Source organism: Nerophis ophidion, linkage group LG11 (genome assembly GCF_033978795.1).
Source record: "Nerophis ophidion isolate RoL-2023_Sa linkage group LG11, RoL_Noph_v1.0, whole genome shotgun sequence".
Lineage (NCBI taxonomy): Eukaryota > Metazoa > Chordata > Actinopteri > Syngnathiformes > Syngnathidae > Nerophis > Nerophis ophidion.
The window spans coordinates 58,938,929-58,956,567 of record NC_084621.1 but is presented as its reverse complement, the minus strand read 5'-3'; positions in this window follow the sequence as shown (position 1 = coordinate 58,956,567).

Below are 17,639 nucleotides of genomic sequence, written 5' to 3'. Positions count from 1 at the left end.
GGCCAGCTCTGATGCTAAATTGATATTGCCTCAAGGGCCAAATTAAATTACACGGCGGGCCAGATTTGGCCCGCGGGCCAGAGTTTGACACCCATGGTCCAGAGGAATTATTTTAGTGGTGGTACTTAAAAGTTAAACTTCAGAGTGTCGCTGTGCTGTCGAACACTGACTAGTTGAAAACAGTTGTGACGTTTCCAAAACTTTGTATTCAATATTTCAGTCACCATTCAGCGAATACAAGGATAACTTTTTTAAATATTTTTAATTTTTTCAACATTTTTGACAATGGAGAGACAGAAGACTGAAAGGAGTTTCCAATTTTTAGGAACTTTTGTGAGGCATCTGTGTGCTGAAGAACGCTAGTTAGTGGGATTTATTTGCAGTGTTTTTACTCAGCTGCAGTGTTTAAATTAATACGCAGATAATTATTAATTTTTAAAAACTTGATTTCAATGCGCGACTCTTTCAAATGTATTTACAGCTGAATATAAAGTATTCAGTACCTTGAGTACCTTGTAGTGTGAGGATATTTGTCAAAAAGGCTGGGCGGTAAATATATGGAACAAAGGTAAGTCATATCATATCAAATATTAACTATTTATTGTGTTCATCTCACATGATCAAAAAGTAGTCGGTGACACTGCATGTGTGTAGTTATTAGTCTCAACCCGAGTGAACCAAATGCTACAGCAAAGCTAAAAGGCATATGCTAAATCTAATGTGTTCATGTTGTCACTGTGAGATAAACACTGACATGTTTTTAGATATTATTATTTAAAGCTGAAATGGACACGAAGGACTTGCCTGACTCTCATGAATTCACTGTCGGACACTGTGGACAAAGCATAATTTTTTATGTAAAATCTGGCACACTTTTTTTTTTATTCATATCGTTTTGAATCATTTTGCCTTGTATTGTATTTACTTTAACTTAAGTAAAATAAATAAGAACTATATTGTCTGTTTATTTACGCGGTATCAGTGTAGAAATATACTGCATCGCTCATTCATACGCCGCCAGCCTGATTTCTATAAGCTGTCCTGAATTGTGAAATGCAGTGCAAACAAAAACCCCACAAGTTTACAGAAACCTGGAACTTAAAGCGCCTGAACTTTTAGTGGAAAAGGAAATAATCAAAGTAATTATTGTGTATTCCCAGTGCTTTACTTTTTCCACATTTTGTTAAGTTGCAGCCTTATTTCAAAATGGAATTAATTATTTTTCGTCGCCAAATTTGTACACACAATACCTCGAAATGTCCATGTGAAAACGTTTTTATTCAGACATTTTTGAACAACAAACTAGGAAACCAAATGGACATATCGTATCGTGTTACGTAATCATAACATGTATCGGACACCTCGGTCTCTTTAGACGCATCCTCGCTCATCCATGCGGACTGGACACTGGCCGAGAGTTAGTGGGCGGCCGAGGTTGGAATGGGCTCTCTTGGTTGATTTGTTGGGTCTGCTCCTGTCGCTGGCCATGGTCCTCCCACCCCAGCATGGAACACCACAGAGACCACCACAGTGTATGTTTTTTTTGTTTTGTTTTTATATAAGTAAACATTGATTGATTGATTGATACTTTTGTAGCTGTATGTAGAAATGGGTGTTTGCATCAGCTGCTCTCCTGTAATGTCTTTAATGACCTTTGTGTTCTTTGATGTTTGATGTTTTCCTCCTACACAATGCTTATGTGTGCTATGGCTATGCCATTGTTTTTTCCCTTGCCTCAGTCTGGACCCCCTCTCCAGTGGCCCAGGCCTAGACTGATTTTTTTTTTCTTACCCCCCCTAGCGCTTACAAGTTTCTCACCTTTTTTGTAAGGGCCCCGGAAGTTGGCAGACCCGTCTGCGATCCTGTTCTGTCTCCCTGTAATGTTTGTCTGCTCTTGAATGGGATTGTACTGAAAGTCTTCATTTCCCCTCAGGGATTGATAACGTATTTCTGATGAAAGATGTGCCAATGTTGTCAGCAGTCGAGGGGCCCTTACACCAACACTAATTTTAAAAAATAAATAAAATTGTCAATGAAAACCTGTATACTCTTTTGCCGAAAGTATACTGCAGGGGTCGGCAACCCAAAACGTTGAAAGAGCCATATCGGACCAAAAATACAAAAAAACAAATCTGTCTGGAGCCGCAAAAAATTAAAAGCCGTATACAAGTCTTATAATGAAGTCAACACATGATGTAAGTGTCTATATTAGCTATATTAGCCTACTATCAAAATGACTGTCGTAGGCTGAAGCAAATCTTAATTGACAGAAATGTTGAAATTCAAGATTTCTTTTAATAATAATAACAATAATAATAATGGATTAGATTTATATCGCGCTTTTCTATTGTTAGATACTCAAAACGCTCACAGAGAAGTTGGAACCCATCATTCATTCACACCTGGTGGTGGTAAGCTACATCAGTAGCCACAGCTGCCCTGGGGTAGACTGACGGAAGCGTGGCTGCCAGTCTGCGCCTACGGCCTCTCCGACCACCACCAATCATTCATTCATCATTCATTCACCAGTGTGAGCGGCACCGGGGGCAAGGGTGAAGTGTCCTGCTCAAGGACACAACGGCAGCGATTTGGATGTCAATAGGTGGGAAGCGAACCTGCAACGCTCAGGTTTCCGGCACAGCCGCTCTACCCACTACGCCATGCCGCCCCATTTTACATATTTCTACAACATTAGAAACCATTAGTAAATCAGTGGCTAACGCCTGGAATTTACTGGATTTTGATAGCCAAAAGTATAGATGTGTGTGTTCAAGTTAAAGGAAACGGCAGGCTGTCGTCTTTTAATAGATTTATTACAATCTTTGGCAAGTTAGGTAATGTTTGCTGTGGTCTGGAACAACATGGCACACTAACAACTATCTGAAATGCAGCCAATATTACATACAGATAATGTGTCATGAGAAATGCAAAACTAAATTATATACAAGGAAGATACAAATAAAGGATATCGAACCAGCTCAAATATAACTACAAACGAGGCATAATGATGCAATATTTACATACAGCTTGCCTAAATAGTATGTTAGCATTGGTTCGCTTGCAGTCATCCAGTGACTAAATATGCCTGAATAGCACGCCAAACAAGTCAGAAACATCAACAAAGCTCACCTTTGTGCATTCACGCACAGCTTAAAACTTTTGGTGGACAAAATGAGACAAAGGAGTGGAAGATTTTACATGTAAACAAACTGGTGTGTTTGTTTGTAACCCCCATATTTTTCCATTTTGCAAACCTTTTTCAAAAATGATCCAGGGAGCCACTAGGGTAGCACTCAAGAGCAGCGGGTTGCTGACCCCCCGGACTGTTAAATGTTTTTTTTTTAAACCTCCGAAAGTTTGGATATAATTATTCAAATTGCCCGATTGGTAAGAGTTTCATTTTTTTTTTTTCTGCTCCATGCTACCTTCCCACAGTTCCTCTCAGCAGCATGTCACACACTTTCTCGGGGCACTCAGGGCCAAAATGAGTTTCAGTCATGGATCATGGCAAGTAATGAAATAATCCCAAAATGACACTGTGAAATTGGCGGATGGGAGAAGGTGCCCCTTGTCAGGCAGCTGATTCCATTCCCCCGCCGTCTCTATACGATCTGTCCAAGTCACCCACCATCAAGGGGAACCGCCGCTGCTGTATTTCTATATTTGTTGGAGATGTCGCGACCGGTGACAGGGGGTGAAATCAGCCGTGTGGGAGTTATCGGATGTTCTAGTTTGTGCCCCCATAAAATCGACAACAGACACCCCCGAGCTTGTCCCGGCTCTCAGCGCTGAGGGGCAACATGCGGTTAAAGGTGGCGATCTGAGGGAGCAAAACAAGAAGGCGACGGCCACTCACCGACTTAACCTCTGTCATCAGACTGCTCCGGTGTCAGCATGCGAATCAAATCAAGATGAATGGGGCCTATCCCGGCCACTAGAGGCTCGCCTCATTGGGCCCAATTTCGTCACCGCCAGTAACTGTTCATATAGAAAGATTAATAGAGCGTCCGACCATGCTGCTGTGCGAGGAGGAAACACAGGCGCATACAAATAGGTTCTTGGTCCAGAGGCAAGCGGGAGTTATTATGGCAGATAGAATAGGTTGAAGCGCCTCAAAGGGGGCCAGCACTCTGATGCCTAATTGATAGAGCGCCACAGTGACATTTTCATTTGGGAGACTTTTTGCTTGTATTTGTCTTACACCTTGCCACTGTCCCAGTCCGTCTTTATTAGTGACATATGTGGAAATGTGTCTGATTGCTGGCGCGTAAGTGACAAAACAATGTTTTAAGACGTTAAAAAATGTTGTATCTGAAGTACAGTTATATGGTTACTACCGCGATACTAATAAATCCTATTCGGTGCTATACCTTTGATTGATTGATTGAACCTTTTATTAGTATATTGCACAGTTCAGTACATATTCCCTACAATTGACCACTAAATGGAAACACCCGAATAAGTTTTCAAGTTGTTTAAAGGGGAACATTATCACCAAACCTATGCAAGCGTCAATATATACCTTGATGTTGCAGAACAAAGACCATGTATTTTTTTAACCGATTTCCGAACTCTAAATGGGTGAATTATGGCAAATTAAACGCCTTTCTGTTTATCGGTCTTTTAGCGATGACGTCAGAATGTGACGTCACCGAGGTAACACACCCGCCATATTCATTTTCACATTACAAACACCGGGTCTCAGCTCTGTTATTTTCCGTTTTTTCAACTATTTTTTGGAACCTTGGAGACATCATGCCTCGTCGGTGTGTTGTCGGAGGGTGTAACAACACTAACAGGGAGGGATTCAAGTTGCACCACTGGCAAGAAATCTGCCGCCAGACCCCCATTGAATGTACCAAGGTGTCTTCACATTTGACCGGCGATGCTAAGACAGACATGGCACAGAAATGTATGGATAACCTGCAGATGCATTTGCAACGATTAAGTCAACGAAATCACAAAGGTGAGTTTTGTTGATGTTGTTGACTTATGTGCTAATCAGACATATTTGGTCACGTCATGACTGCCAGCTAATCCATGCTAACATGCTATTTACGCTAGCTGTATCTACATTTGAAACTAGATACCCACATTTAATGCGAAACAAACACTTACCAATCGACGGATTTAAGTTGCTCAAGTGTCACAAGATGCGAAAGTCCTGATCGTTTGGTCCGCACATTTTACCGGCAATGCTAATAAGGCAGCCATGCTATGGGCCACTTCATTAGGTACACCCATGCTATGGCCGAATAGCGTTAATAGCTATTCGCTCAATAGCTTCAATTTCTTCTTCAATTTCGTTTTTGCTATCTGCCTCCATACTCCGACCATCTGTTTCAATACATGCATAATCTGTTGAATCGCTTAAGCCGCTGAAATCCGAGTCTGAATCCGAGCTAATGTCGCTATATCTTGCTGTGGTAACCGCCATGTTGTTTGTATTGGCAGCCCTGTATGATGTCACAGGGAAATGGATAGTGGTTTCGAAGATTGCGAAAATAAGGCACTTTAAAGCTTTATTTAGGGATATTCCGGGACCGGTAAAATTTTGAAAAAAACTTCAAAAAATACAACAAGCCACTGGAAACTGATTTTTATTGTTTTTAACCCTTTTGAAATTGTGATAATGTTCCCCATTAAGTCGGGGTCCACGTTAATCAATTCTTGGTAAAAAAAACGCCTCTAAAAAGTAACGGTCCGCCCCCAAAGTACTCCCGTCGTCATCATGTCATCGCTGGTTTACAAGCAGACGAGCATGTTCCGCAGTGCACAATCGCAGAGTACTTCTAAACCACTAATCATCGCCTCCATGGCGACAAATAAAGTTTCTTACAAGTATCATCCCTGCAGGACGAGGAAAAGCTAAACATGCTTCACTACACACCGTAGCTCACCGGCGTCACAATGTAAACAAACGCCATGGGTTGATCTACACCTGAAATCCACTGTAATGATACCAAGTACAAGAGTGTTTCTAGTCTATACTACTACTGGCATCACATAATCTTCTTTTGTTTAAAAAAAAATATGTATTATGTTTATAAACTGAAGAAATAATGTCCCTGGACACATAAGGACTTTGAAAATGACCAACGTATGATCCTGTAACAACTTTGTATCGGATTGATACGCAAACTTGTGGTATCATCCAAAACTAATGTAAAGTATCAAACAACAGTGGAATAAGTGATTATAACATTTTAACAGAAGTGTAGATAGAACTTTGTATCGGATTGATACCCAAACTTGTGGTATCATCCAAAACTAATGTAAAGTATCAAACAACAGAGGAATAAGTGATTATAACATTTTAACAGAAGTGTAGATAGAACATGTTAAGAAAGAAAGTAAGCAGATATAAACAGTAAACGAACAGGTGGATTAATAATTCATTTTCTACCACTGGTCCTTAATATTGTTGACAAAATAATAGAATGTTTAATGACACAATATGTTACTGCATATGTCAGCAGCTAAATTAGGAGTCTTTGTTTGCTTACTTACTAATGAAAGACAAGTTGTCTTGTATGTTCACTATTTTATTTAAGGACAAACTTGCAATAATAAACATATGTTTACTGTACCCTAAGATGTGTTGTTAAAATAAAGCCAATAATGCAAATGTTTTGTGGTTCCCTTTATTTAGACTTTTGACAAGAACAAGAAAGTTTGATCACATTACACCTATACTGGCTCACCTGCACTGGCTTCCTGTGCACTTAAGATGTGACTTTAAGGTTTTACTACTTACGTATAAAATACTACACGGTCTAGCTCCATCCCATCTTGCCGATTGTATTGTACCATATGTCCCGGCAAGAAATCTGCGTTCAAAAGACTCTGGCTTATTAGGGATTCATAAAGCCCAAAAAAAGTCTGCGGGCTATAGAGCGTTTTCCGTTCGGGCTCCAGTACTCTGGAATGCCCTCCCAGTAACAGTTCGAGATGCTACCTCAGTAGAAGCATTTAAGTCTCACCTTAAAACTCATTTGTATACTCTAGCCTTTAAATAGACCTCCTTTTTGGACTAGTTGATCTGCCGCTTCTTTTTTTTTTCTCCTCTGTCCCCCCTCCCTTGTGGAGGGGGTCCGGTCCGATGGCCATGGATGAAGTACCGGCTGTTCAGAGTCGGGACCCAGAATGGACCGCTCGTCGGGACCCAGGATGGACCGCTCGCCTGTGTATTGGTTGGGGACATCTCTACGCTGCTGATCCGACTCCGCTTGGGATGGTTTCCTGTGAACGGGACTCTCGCTGCTGTCTTGGATCCGCTTTGAACTGAACTCTCGCGGCTGTGTTGGAGCCACTATGGTTTGAACTTTCACAGTATCATGTTAGACCCGCTCGACATCCATTGCTTTCGGTCCCCAAGGGGTGGGGGGGGGGGGTGGGGGGGGGGGGGGTTGGCAACATATGAGATCCTCTCCAAGGTTCTCATAGTCATCTTTGTCACTAGCGTCCCACTGGGTGTGAATTCTCCCTGCCCTTATGTGGGTTCTTCTGAGGATGTCGTAGTCGTAGTGGTTTGTACAGTCCTTTGAGACATTTGTGATTTAGGGATATATAAATAAACATTGATTGATTGAAATGTACCGAAAGTATTGAAATAATTTTGGTACCGGTACCAAAATATTGGTATCGGGACAACACTAATCCGAAATGTGCATCAATACTCCACAATATGAGATGTAATACAAACAGTCTGACTTTTCAAAGATGCAACATTCATAATTGTAGTTAATGGGCTATCAGTCTATGATTGATACGTCTGTTTTCTGTAATTAGCTTTACGAGCTGCATAAGAATGGTAATAACCTCACGAAAACTGAACGTTGTTTTAGTTGTACAAGGAAGCCTGTTGAAAATCTATGTTGTATTTCATACAGATCTCAATTGATTGCTATGCAGTCATAGTTAATATAGTCCAGTGGTTTTCAAACTTTTTTTTACCAAGTACCACTTCAGAAAACACTTGGCTTTCCATGTACCACCATAATGACCAAAATTTAAAATACAGTAGGGTACTAGGCCTAAGGTAAAGGTATTACTTAACAAGTATACATATTTTTTTGGGCCAGTGTAACATTTGAACAGTAACACTGTGTTTGAATATATAGGAAGGTAAAAGACTTTGATCCAGTCATTTTTACTATACTACTATATGAAGAATGCCACAGTTTGAGAATCCCTCATCTCGCTAGTGACTTCATGCATGCAGGGCCAACCCTGCTTTTTGCAGAATCTGCTTTGCGTGAAAAAGTGAATGTAAAAAGTATTTTTAAAGAATGACTGGGCAATTCATATTACATTTTTAACACAAACGTGTGCCTCGTTTCTTTCTCTTCTGTGACTGACTCAAATATATTGTCCAATTTACAAATGTAATTCATTAAAAAGTTCTGAAAATCTATCTATCATTCATTTTCTAATACTTGTCCCTTTCAGGGTCGCGAGCGGGCCTGGACAAGTTGCTATCTCATCACAGGGTCAACTCAGAGAGACAGAGAGCATCCATACTTACACTAGGGCCAATTTAGTCTTGCCACACAGCCTGTCCCCAGGTGCATGCGTACCTTTGGAGGTGGGAGGAAGCCAGAGTCCCTACGCCAGGGGCGCTCACACTTTTTCTGCAGGTGAGCTCCTTTTCAATTGACCAAGTCGAGGATATCTACCTCATTCCTATTTATAATTTATATTTATTTATTTATGATAGAGACATTTTTGTTAACAAGTTAATGGTGTTTAATGATAATACAAGCATGTTTAACACACATAGATTCCTTTCTTTCATGAAGACAAGAATATAAGTTGGTGTATTTGATTCTGATGACTTGCATTGATTGGAATTAGACAGTGGTGCTGATAACGTCCGCATTTTCAAATGGAGGAAAAAAAAAGTCCTCCTTTCTGTCCAATACCACATGAAAGTGGTTGGATTTGGCCTCTCATTTGTCCAACTTGCATACTCGTTTTTAAACACTTTGTTATGAGAGTAGCATATTTGCGTGGCCCTTTAATGTCTGGCAGCAGGTGAGTGACGTCAGTGAGTGTGCGGGTGGGCAAGCAAGTGAGAAAGCGGTCGCTGAGGGCGGGGGAGGAATACATTGGCATCAAACTCCGTAGCTTGCTAGCTTGTGCACGCTAGCTTTCTGAGACTCTTATTTTGTTAGCACAGGCAGGATGAAACAGGTCTTTTATGGTGAAGACAGGAACTGTGCAGTCGGTCTTTAGAGTTTTGACAGTAGGTACGGAGTCTCTAGAAATAAAATGTGTTTCTCTGCGTCCGCCCTGTTAGTGATTTTTTTCTTAAATATGAGCTCGCAGCAGCCAGCGTCATCTCACAAGATCCTCGGGTGCCGAGAATGTCAAACAACTGACGAAAGTGAAGTCTTGGTATGATTGATGATTGCTCATTTTTATGTATATTTTTTAATGCCTGGCTTGAGATCGACTGACACACCCTCCGAGATCGACCAGTCGATCGCGAGCGACGTAATGCCCACCCCTGCCCTACGCACTCATGGGGATAACATGCAAACTACACACAGAAAGACCCCAAGCCCAGAAATCGAACTCAGGACCTTTTTATTGTGAGCTACACGCACTATCAACTGCACCACCAGGCTACCCAGGTTCTGAAAATGTATGTTGTAATTACCGTATTTTTCGGAGTATAAATCGCTCCGGAGTATAAGTCGCACCTGCCGAAAATGCATTATAAAGAAGGAAAAAAACATGTAAGTCGCACTGGAGTATAAGTCGCATTTTTGGGGGAAATGTATTTGATAAAACCCAACACCAAGAATAGACATTTGAAAGGCAATTTAAAATAAATAAAGAATAGTGAACAACAGGCTTAATAAGTGTACGTTTTATGACGCATAAATAACCAACTGAGAAGGTGCCTGGTATTTTAACGTAACATATTATGGTAAGAGTCATTCAAATAACTATAACATATAGAACATGCTGTATGTTTACCAATCTGTCACTCCTAATCGCTAAATCCCATGAAATCGTATACGTCTAGTCTCTTACGTGAATGAGCTAAATCATATTATTTGATATTTTACGGTATTGTGTTAATAATTTCACACATAAGTCACTCCTGAGTATATGTCGCACCCCTGTCCAAACTATGAAAAAAACTGCGACTTATCGTCCGAAAAATACGGTAAGTTACAATGTGTTATTTTGCACTAAAATAATAAATCATTGACAATTTATTTCCCATACATTTGTTTTACAACAAAACAAATTAAATAAAAGTTTCACTAAAATACGATAAAAATCGCTCCACATGAATAGAAAAGTGAGAAAAAAATAATTAGCTTTGAGCACCAGTTTAGCTAAGGCTTGCATGCATGGTGATCAATTATACAAAACCCAAAACCAGTGAAGTTGGCACGTTGTGTAAACCGTAAATAAAAACAGAATTCAATGATTTGCAAATCCTTTTCAACCTATATTCAATTGAATGGACTGCAAGGAAAAGATACTTGACGTTCAAACTGGTAAATGTTGTTATTTTTTGCAAATATTTGTCAGGCATCTCAGTGACAGTTTGGTTATGTTTTACTTTTTCCTCTGTTTGTGTTTTATTTCATGTCAGCGCTCTTATTTTTGTTCAGTTTCCTGCTTGTCTACCTGAGCACTGTTTCCCCTCAGCTGCGGCTGATTGGCATCTGGCCACACCTGGTGTCAATCAGTCGGGTGCTATTTCTACCTGCCTCACCCTACAGTCAGTGCTGGATGGAGTATTGTAGCTGCAAGCTACTAGCTGTATGCTGCGGACTGTTTGCGTTATGCTGATAGCCGTTTGCAGCTTGCTGTCTTCTCTTTCCTGTTTGCTGGTTCCTGTTCGCTGTTTCCTGTTCACTTGTTTTCCTGGTATACTGTCTCCTCGTTCCTGGTTTATGTTTTTCCTGCATTTTTTGGACATTAAATCATGTCTTCCTGCACCAAGCCTGCCATCACTGCATCTTGGTGTTCGTCACCATTTATTAGTGACAGTATTGGCTTGTTTGGAATTTAATGCCTGCAACATGATTCAAAAAAGCTGGCACAAGTGGCAAAAAAGACTGAGAAAGTTGAGGAATGCTTTATAAAGCTGGTGTACAGCAACGTTATCATCTGTTGACTTCAGCAAGACAATGCCAAGCCACATTCTGCACGTGTTACAACAGTGTGACTTCATAATAAAAGAATGTGGGTACTAGACTGGCCTGCCTGTAGTCCAGAGCTGTCTCCCATTGAAAATGTCTGGCACAATATGAAGCCTAAAATACCACAGCGAAGACCCCGGACTGAACAAAATGGGAAATAATTCTACCTAAAAAGCTTCAATAATTGGTCTCCTCAGTTCCCAAATGTTTACAGAATGTTGTTAAAAGGAAAGGTGGTAAAAATGCCCCTGTGCCAACTTTTTTTTCAGTCTGTTGCTGCCATTAAATTATTGATTGTTGATTATTTGCAAAAAAAAAAAAAGTTTCTCAGTTTGAACATTATATATTTTGTTTTTGTAGTGTATTCAGATGAATATAAGTTGAAAATGATTTGCAAATCCTTGTTGTGGAGGGACGGAGCCGACAGCGGGCGAGGAGAAACAGCGGTCCTGACCAAGATGGCTACCAGGAGGCGGAGCATGCAGCAGAACGGAGAGGCGGGGCACGCCTGGAGCGACACTGCAGCCATCAGAGTCAGGTGCATGCACAACACACCTGCTCTCAATCCCTGCATTTTCTGCTGCAGCATAAAAGGGGAGAGGGAGGAGCAATTGTGGCAGAAGTAGGAGAGGAAACAACCGGCACCAAAGACCACGAGAGCGAGATGCCACCCCGCGGAAGACGCAGCCACCGGCCACCAAAAGGCGCGCCGCGACGAGCAGGAAAGGAGAGCATGCTAGAAATTGGCACGATCAACTGGCAAGAAAACTTGTTTGTTGAAACAATAAACGGGAGTCAAACCTGCTATCATGCGTCTTGCATCGATGGTCACTGCGACCCACAAAATGACAGCAGAACACCTGTCACAATTGTATTCTGTTTTATTTACGATTTACACAACGTGCCAATTTCACTGGTTTTGAGTTTTGTACATTAAAACTGTCCATCGACAACCAATTTTCATCATGATCATTTTCCATTAACCATTATCAGATTTTTTTTTGTTAGATTCAGGAAATACCACAAAAATTGTATGTCTAACGCGTATAGATTTTTTTATACAAACAATGCAATACGACTGATTTTGACCTGAATAACACAAGATGGTTTACCAAAAAGTAATATTTTTCTAAAAAAACTAAAAACTAAATAAAAAAAATATTTAGATGAATATTAGAATAAAAACAAATATATATATATAGTTTGTTCATTGACCTGTATTATCTCATTTAATACCAGCACAAGGATATGATGTATTTACAACATCACCTTATGGTTTAAGATATATTCCTATTATTGGCATGAGTTTTTTGACCAATATGTGTGTTCTTGTTGATCAAGTTTGATTGCTAAACATTAAAAAAAAAACACCTCAATGTTCCTTGTTTTCCTTCCTCCTTTGAGACAGAGGTTAGTTCAACATTTGTGCATTGAAGGATGGTAAAATGTGTTTCTGTTTAACCTCGGAAATAATGTGAGCAAACTGAACACCAACCAAACGCAGTAATGACTTTCCCTAAAACACCTCATAGACAAGAGCCTGTCGATCTCTTGTTATGTGACCCTTGCGTTTATGCGATATTAAAACACTTAATCTCAATCACCGTGCTCATTGTCTGGTCTTCCAAATGAGACAGAGAGACGTGTTAAACGTACAAACAAATTATTGACTGAACCCGCAGCGAAAAAAACACTTTTTTTTTTAAAGTTCCTAGTCTTTAACGGAGGATACATGCTGTTGTGTAATTGTACACTACGGTAAACTATATTTGTGTTTTAGTAATATTTTAACAGTGACAATCAATCACTATTAAGCAAAAATGTGCATCTGTTAATCATCCAGCACCCTCCACCATTAATTTATGATAATAAAAAAAAAATTAAAAATCTCTGTTACTGCTGAAGCACTTGGAAAAAAAAATTTGGTGTAACTCATCCTGTAGCCTGCAAAGTCACTCCTTCGATATTAAAAGCAATCCATTAAAATAGATGCAGATTACACAAATGTATATTGTTCAGGAGAAGACTTGAAGCAAGTGTTGAGGTTAATAGAGGTCGAGTTGCTTCAGCGAAAAAAGATGGTTTGATATTAATATGTTATCATTAAATGATAAGAAAACTAAATGTATGGTGTTATGTTTATGAACCAAAACTTCACAAATGTTTTTTGTGACCAACAAGTATGTGCTCCAATCACTCTATCACAAAAAAATAGGCTGTAGAAATTATTGGGAAATCAAGACAGCCAAGACATTGTGTTCTTTACAAGTGTGTGTAAACTTTTGATCATGACTGTATATATATATATATATATATATATATATATATATATATATATATATATATATATATATATATATATATATATATATATATATATTTATGCTAATGTTTTAAAAACACTGCCAACCTTCTCCCGTGCAGTTGTCATCAACTTTGGTGGCAGCCATGGGGTCCTAATCCGTGTCAGGGGTGGCATGTTGGTACCAGAGTTCACCCTCCCAGCATGTCGACCTACATAAACCAGCCACTCTGTTCAAAGCATGCCCCCACCCCCCCCTCTGCCCCCCTTTACACACCTCGTCCCAATCTGCTTGCCCGCTGTACACGTTCTAACACGAGCGTGTCATGACTGCAACAAAGGTGAGTGGAGGATGGTAATTAAAAATTAAAGCAGACAAGAGGTGGCTGGATACACCTCTTTTAACAGCAGTTCAACTGAGGTGGGGAAAAAAAAGGAAAGTACACGTGGGCAGCAAACTAAATGAGCTCCTTTAACATTCATTTCCTTGACAGATTCAAATTAAATGAATCACTACAGTTTTTTGTACCATAAAAAAATAACTAGTGAATAAATTACTAGTCACGCACCAGCTACTCAGTACTTGAATAGTAACTCACTGAATACCGAATTAACCTTTATTCAAGTAATTTTTTGGGATAATACCATATTTTCCAGATTATAAAACATTATTTCTTTCCAACGCTTTGAATCCTGCTGATTTTAAAATTAAACTATGGATGTTGCTTTGTCAACAGATATAATATTTTGTATGGAGCAAATAGTTTTCATAAAACACAAACAGAGACACTGAAAAGGTGTGTCATTGCTTTTGCTATGGCGCCATCTTTTGGGTGACTTTGCTCACTGCCAGGGCTGCGAGTAAAGTATGCTTCCTGTTTTGTTCCTTGAACCGGAGGTATATATGAAGGTTTATTTAAAATAGGGATGGATACAGAAACGTTGATATCTGAAACAGTTATCTAATGCAGTGGTTCCTAAATGGGGGTACGCGTACCCCTGGGGGTACTTGAAGGTATGCCAAGGGGTACGTGAGATTAAAAAAATAAACACAAAATCTAAAAATAGCAACAATTCAAAAATCCTTTATAAATATATTTATTGAATGATATTTCAACAAAATATGAAAGTAAGTTCATAAAATGTGAAAATAAATGCAAAAATGCAATATTCAGTGTTAACGGCTAAATGTTTTTGTGGACATGTTCCATAAATATTGATGTTAAAGATTTCCTTTTTTGTAAAGAAATGTTTGGAATTAAGTTCATAAATCCAGATGGATCTCTATAGCAAACCACAAAGAGGGCACTTTAAGTTAATGATTACTTCTATGTGTAGAAATCTTTATTTATAATTGAATCACTTGTTTATTTTTCAACACGTTTTTATTTATTTTTATATCTTTTTTCTAAATAGTTCAAGAAAGACCATTACAAATGAGCAATATTTTGCACTGTTATACGATTTAATAAATCAGAAACTGATGACATAGTGCTGTATTTTACTTCTATATCTCTTTTTTTCAACCAAAAATGCTTTCCTGTAATTAGGAGGTACTTGAATAAAAAAAATATTCACAGCGGGTACATCACTGAAAAAGGGTTGAGAACCACTGATCTAATGTATGCATCATAGTGTTTGTAGCCAAAGCTAATTTACAACACTAAACCCCAAAAACAACGGTAACACAGATCTGACATCATTAAAAATAGGAAAATAAAAAGAATAAGGCAAAGAGGAGTCGATAATACTAATTATTAAAATACAGACAAAGTGCAAACAAGATAAAAGCCAATAATAATAACAGACAAAGTGCAGACTAGATAAAAACCAATAAGTAAAGAGAAATTGAAAAGATGGTATTCGTCTAAAGTGTTTCTACTTGAAAGGATTCTTCATACATCACTCCAAGCAAGGTTTGTAAGTTTTACAATATAACTAAAACAATTCATATTTACTGAATCGTCCCATGTGTGATGTCTATGGGAGCACTTTCATGCATATTTGGATGTGCAATCGTAATGTAATAAAGCTATCCTCCTTAACATTAGCAAGTATACCAACTACGGTATACTGGTATTAGTATAGTACCGTGATACTAATGACTCATATTCGGTACTATACTTTTAAAAAGTGATAGAATATAAATGACAAAAATGTTATTGCAGACTAATTAGTAGCCTTTGTTTGCTTATTTACTACTAAAAGACAAGTTGTCTTGTATGTTCACTATTTTATTTAAAGACAAAATTGTTATGCGATTGCAATAAGAATCATATGTTTAAAGTACCGTAATGTTTTTTTTTGTTAAAATAAAGCCAATAATGACATATCTTACATTGATATTTTTTTAGCATCCCAAATTTTATTTTGTTTATTTGTTTTTATTTTATACTATGTTTATAAACTCAGGAAATATATCCCTGGACATATGAAGACTTTGAATACGACCATTTATAATCCTGTAATGACTTGGTATCGGATTGATACCCAAATTTGTGGTATCATTCAAAACTAATGTAAGGCATCAACATAGAAAATATATGCTTTCCTCCTCTCCAAGGTTCTCATAGTCATCATTATCACCGATGTCCCACTGGGTGTGAGTTTTCCTTGCTCTTATGTGGGCCTACCGAGGATGTGGTAGTGGTTTGTGTTGTGATTTTTGCAGCCCTTTGAGACACTAGTGATTTAGGGCTATATAAGTAAACATTGATTGATTGATAAAAAAAAATAACTGATTATTACATTTTAACAGAGATAGATGTAGATTGAACATGTTAGAAGATAAAGTAAGCATATATCAACAGTAAATGAACAAGTAGGTTAATAATTAATTTTCTACCACTTGTCCTTAATAATTTTGACACAATAATAGAATGGAAAATGACACAATATGTTACTGCATATGTCAGCAGCTAAATTGGAAGCTTTTTTTTTGTTTACTTACTAATAAAAGCAAAGATGTCTAGTATGTTTACTAATTTATTTAAGGACAAACTTGCAATAATACACATATGTTTAATGTACCTTAAGATATTTTGTTAAAATAAAGTCAATAATGATATTTTTTGTGGTCCCTATTATTTAGAAAAGTGTTGAAAATGTTCAAAAAGTATCACATTTTGGTACTGGTACTAACATATTGGTATCAGGACTAATACCAACACATTTACAAGTGACTGTGTTAGTGTTATGAACTTGCTAAGGGGTAGAAAATGAATGGATGAATGACACTATTTTTGTATTGTTTCGGTTTCATAAATTCACCAAAACGTCAACATGGACTTATTGAGTCTGTTTAGCTAATTGGGCAGCAAGGGGGTCCATGAAGACGACTTCTGTTTTGTTTTATTGGCTGTTTTACTACCGCGTGATAGGCAATTATTGTATGTAAAAAAAATAAATAAATAAATAAAAAATATGTAAATAAACATTTACAAAATCTTTCTGCATGCCTGCGACTTATGGTCCAGTGCAACTAATATATGTAAATATATTTATTTAATCTAAATTTTGGTGGGTTCGGCGTAACTACTGGTGCCCAGAAAATATGATATATACTGTTTTACTCTCTGGGGAGTGGGGCAGGGGTACTAAGAAGACAAGAGGAATGCAAAACAATAACAGTGCAATACTTTTTCATAACATGGTCACTACTGCCTTTCTCTTGTTATATTCTTATTTTACTCTTATATTTTTATTCCCATTGTTGCATTTTATCTTTACTCTTATTGTAAGATTGTTTCTATTTTGTTTCCATTTATACCCCCATTATTTACTTTTTACTTTTATCTATCCATCTATCTATCCATCCATCCATCCATCCATCCATCCATCCATCCATCTATCTATCTATCTATCTATCTATCTATCTATCTATCTATCTATCTATCTATCTATCTATCTATCTATCTATCCATCTATCTATCTATCTATCTATCTATCTATCTATCTATCTATCCATCTATCTATCTATCTATCTATCTATCTATCTATCTATCTATCCATCCATCCATCCATCCATCCATCCATCCATCCATCCATCCATCCATCCATCCATCCATCCATCTATCTATCTATCTACTATATTACTCAAAAGTAACAGGACTTGTAAGTGATCTAATAAGGTTTAGCTTCACAATGATAACAATTCCCATTATTGA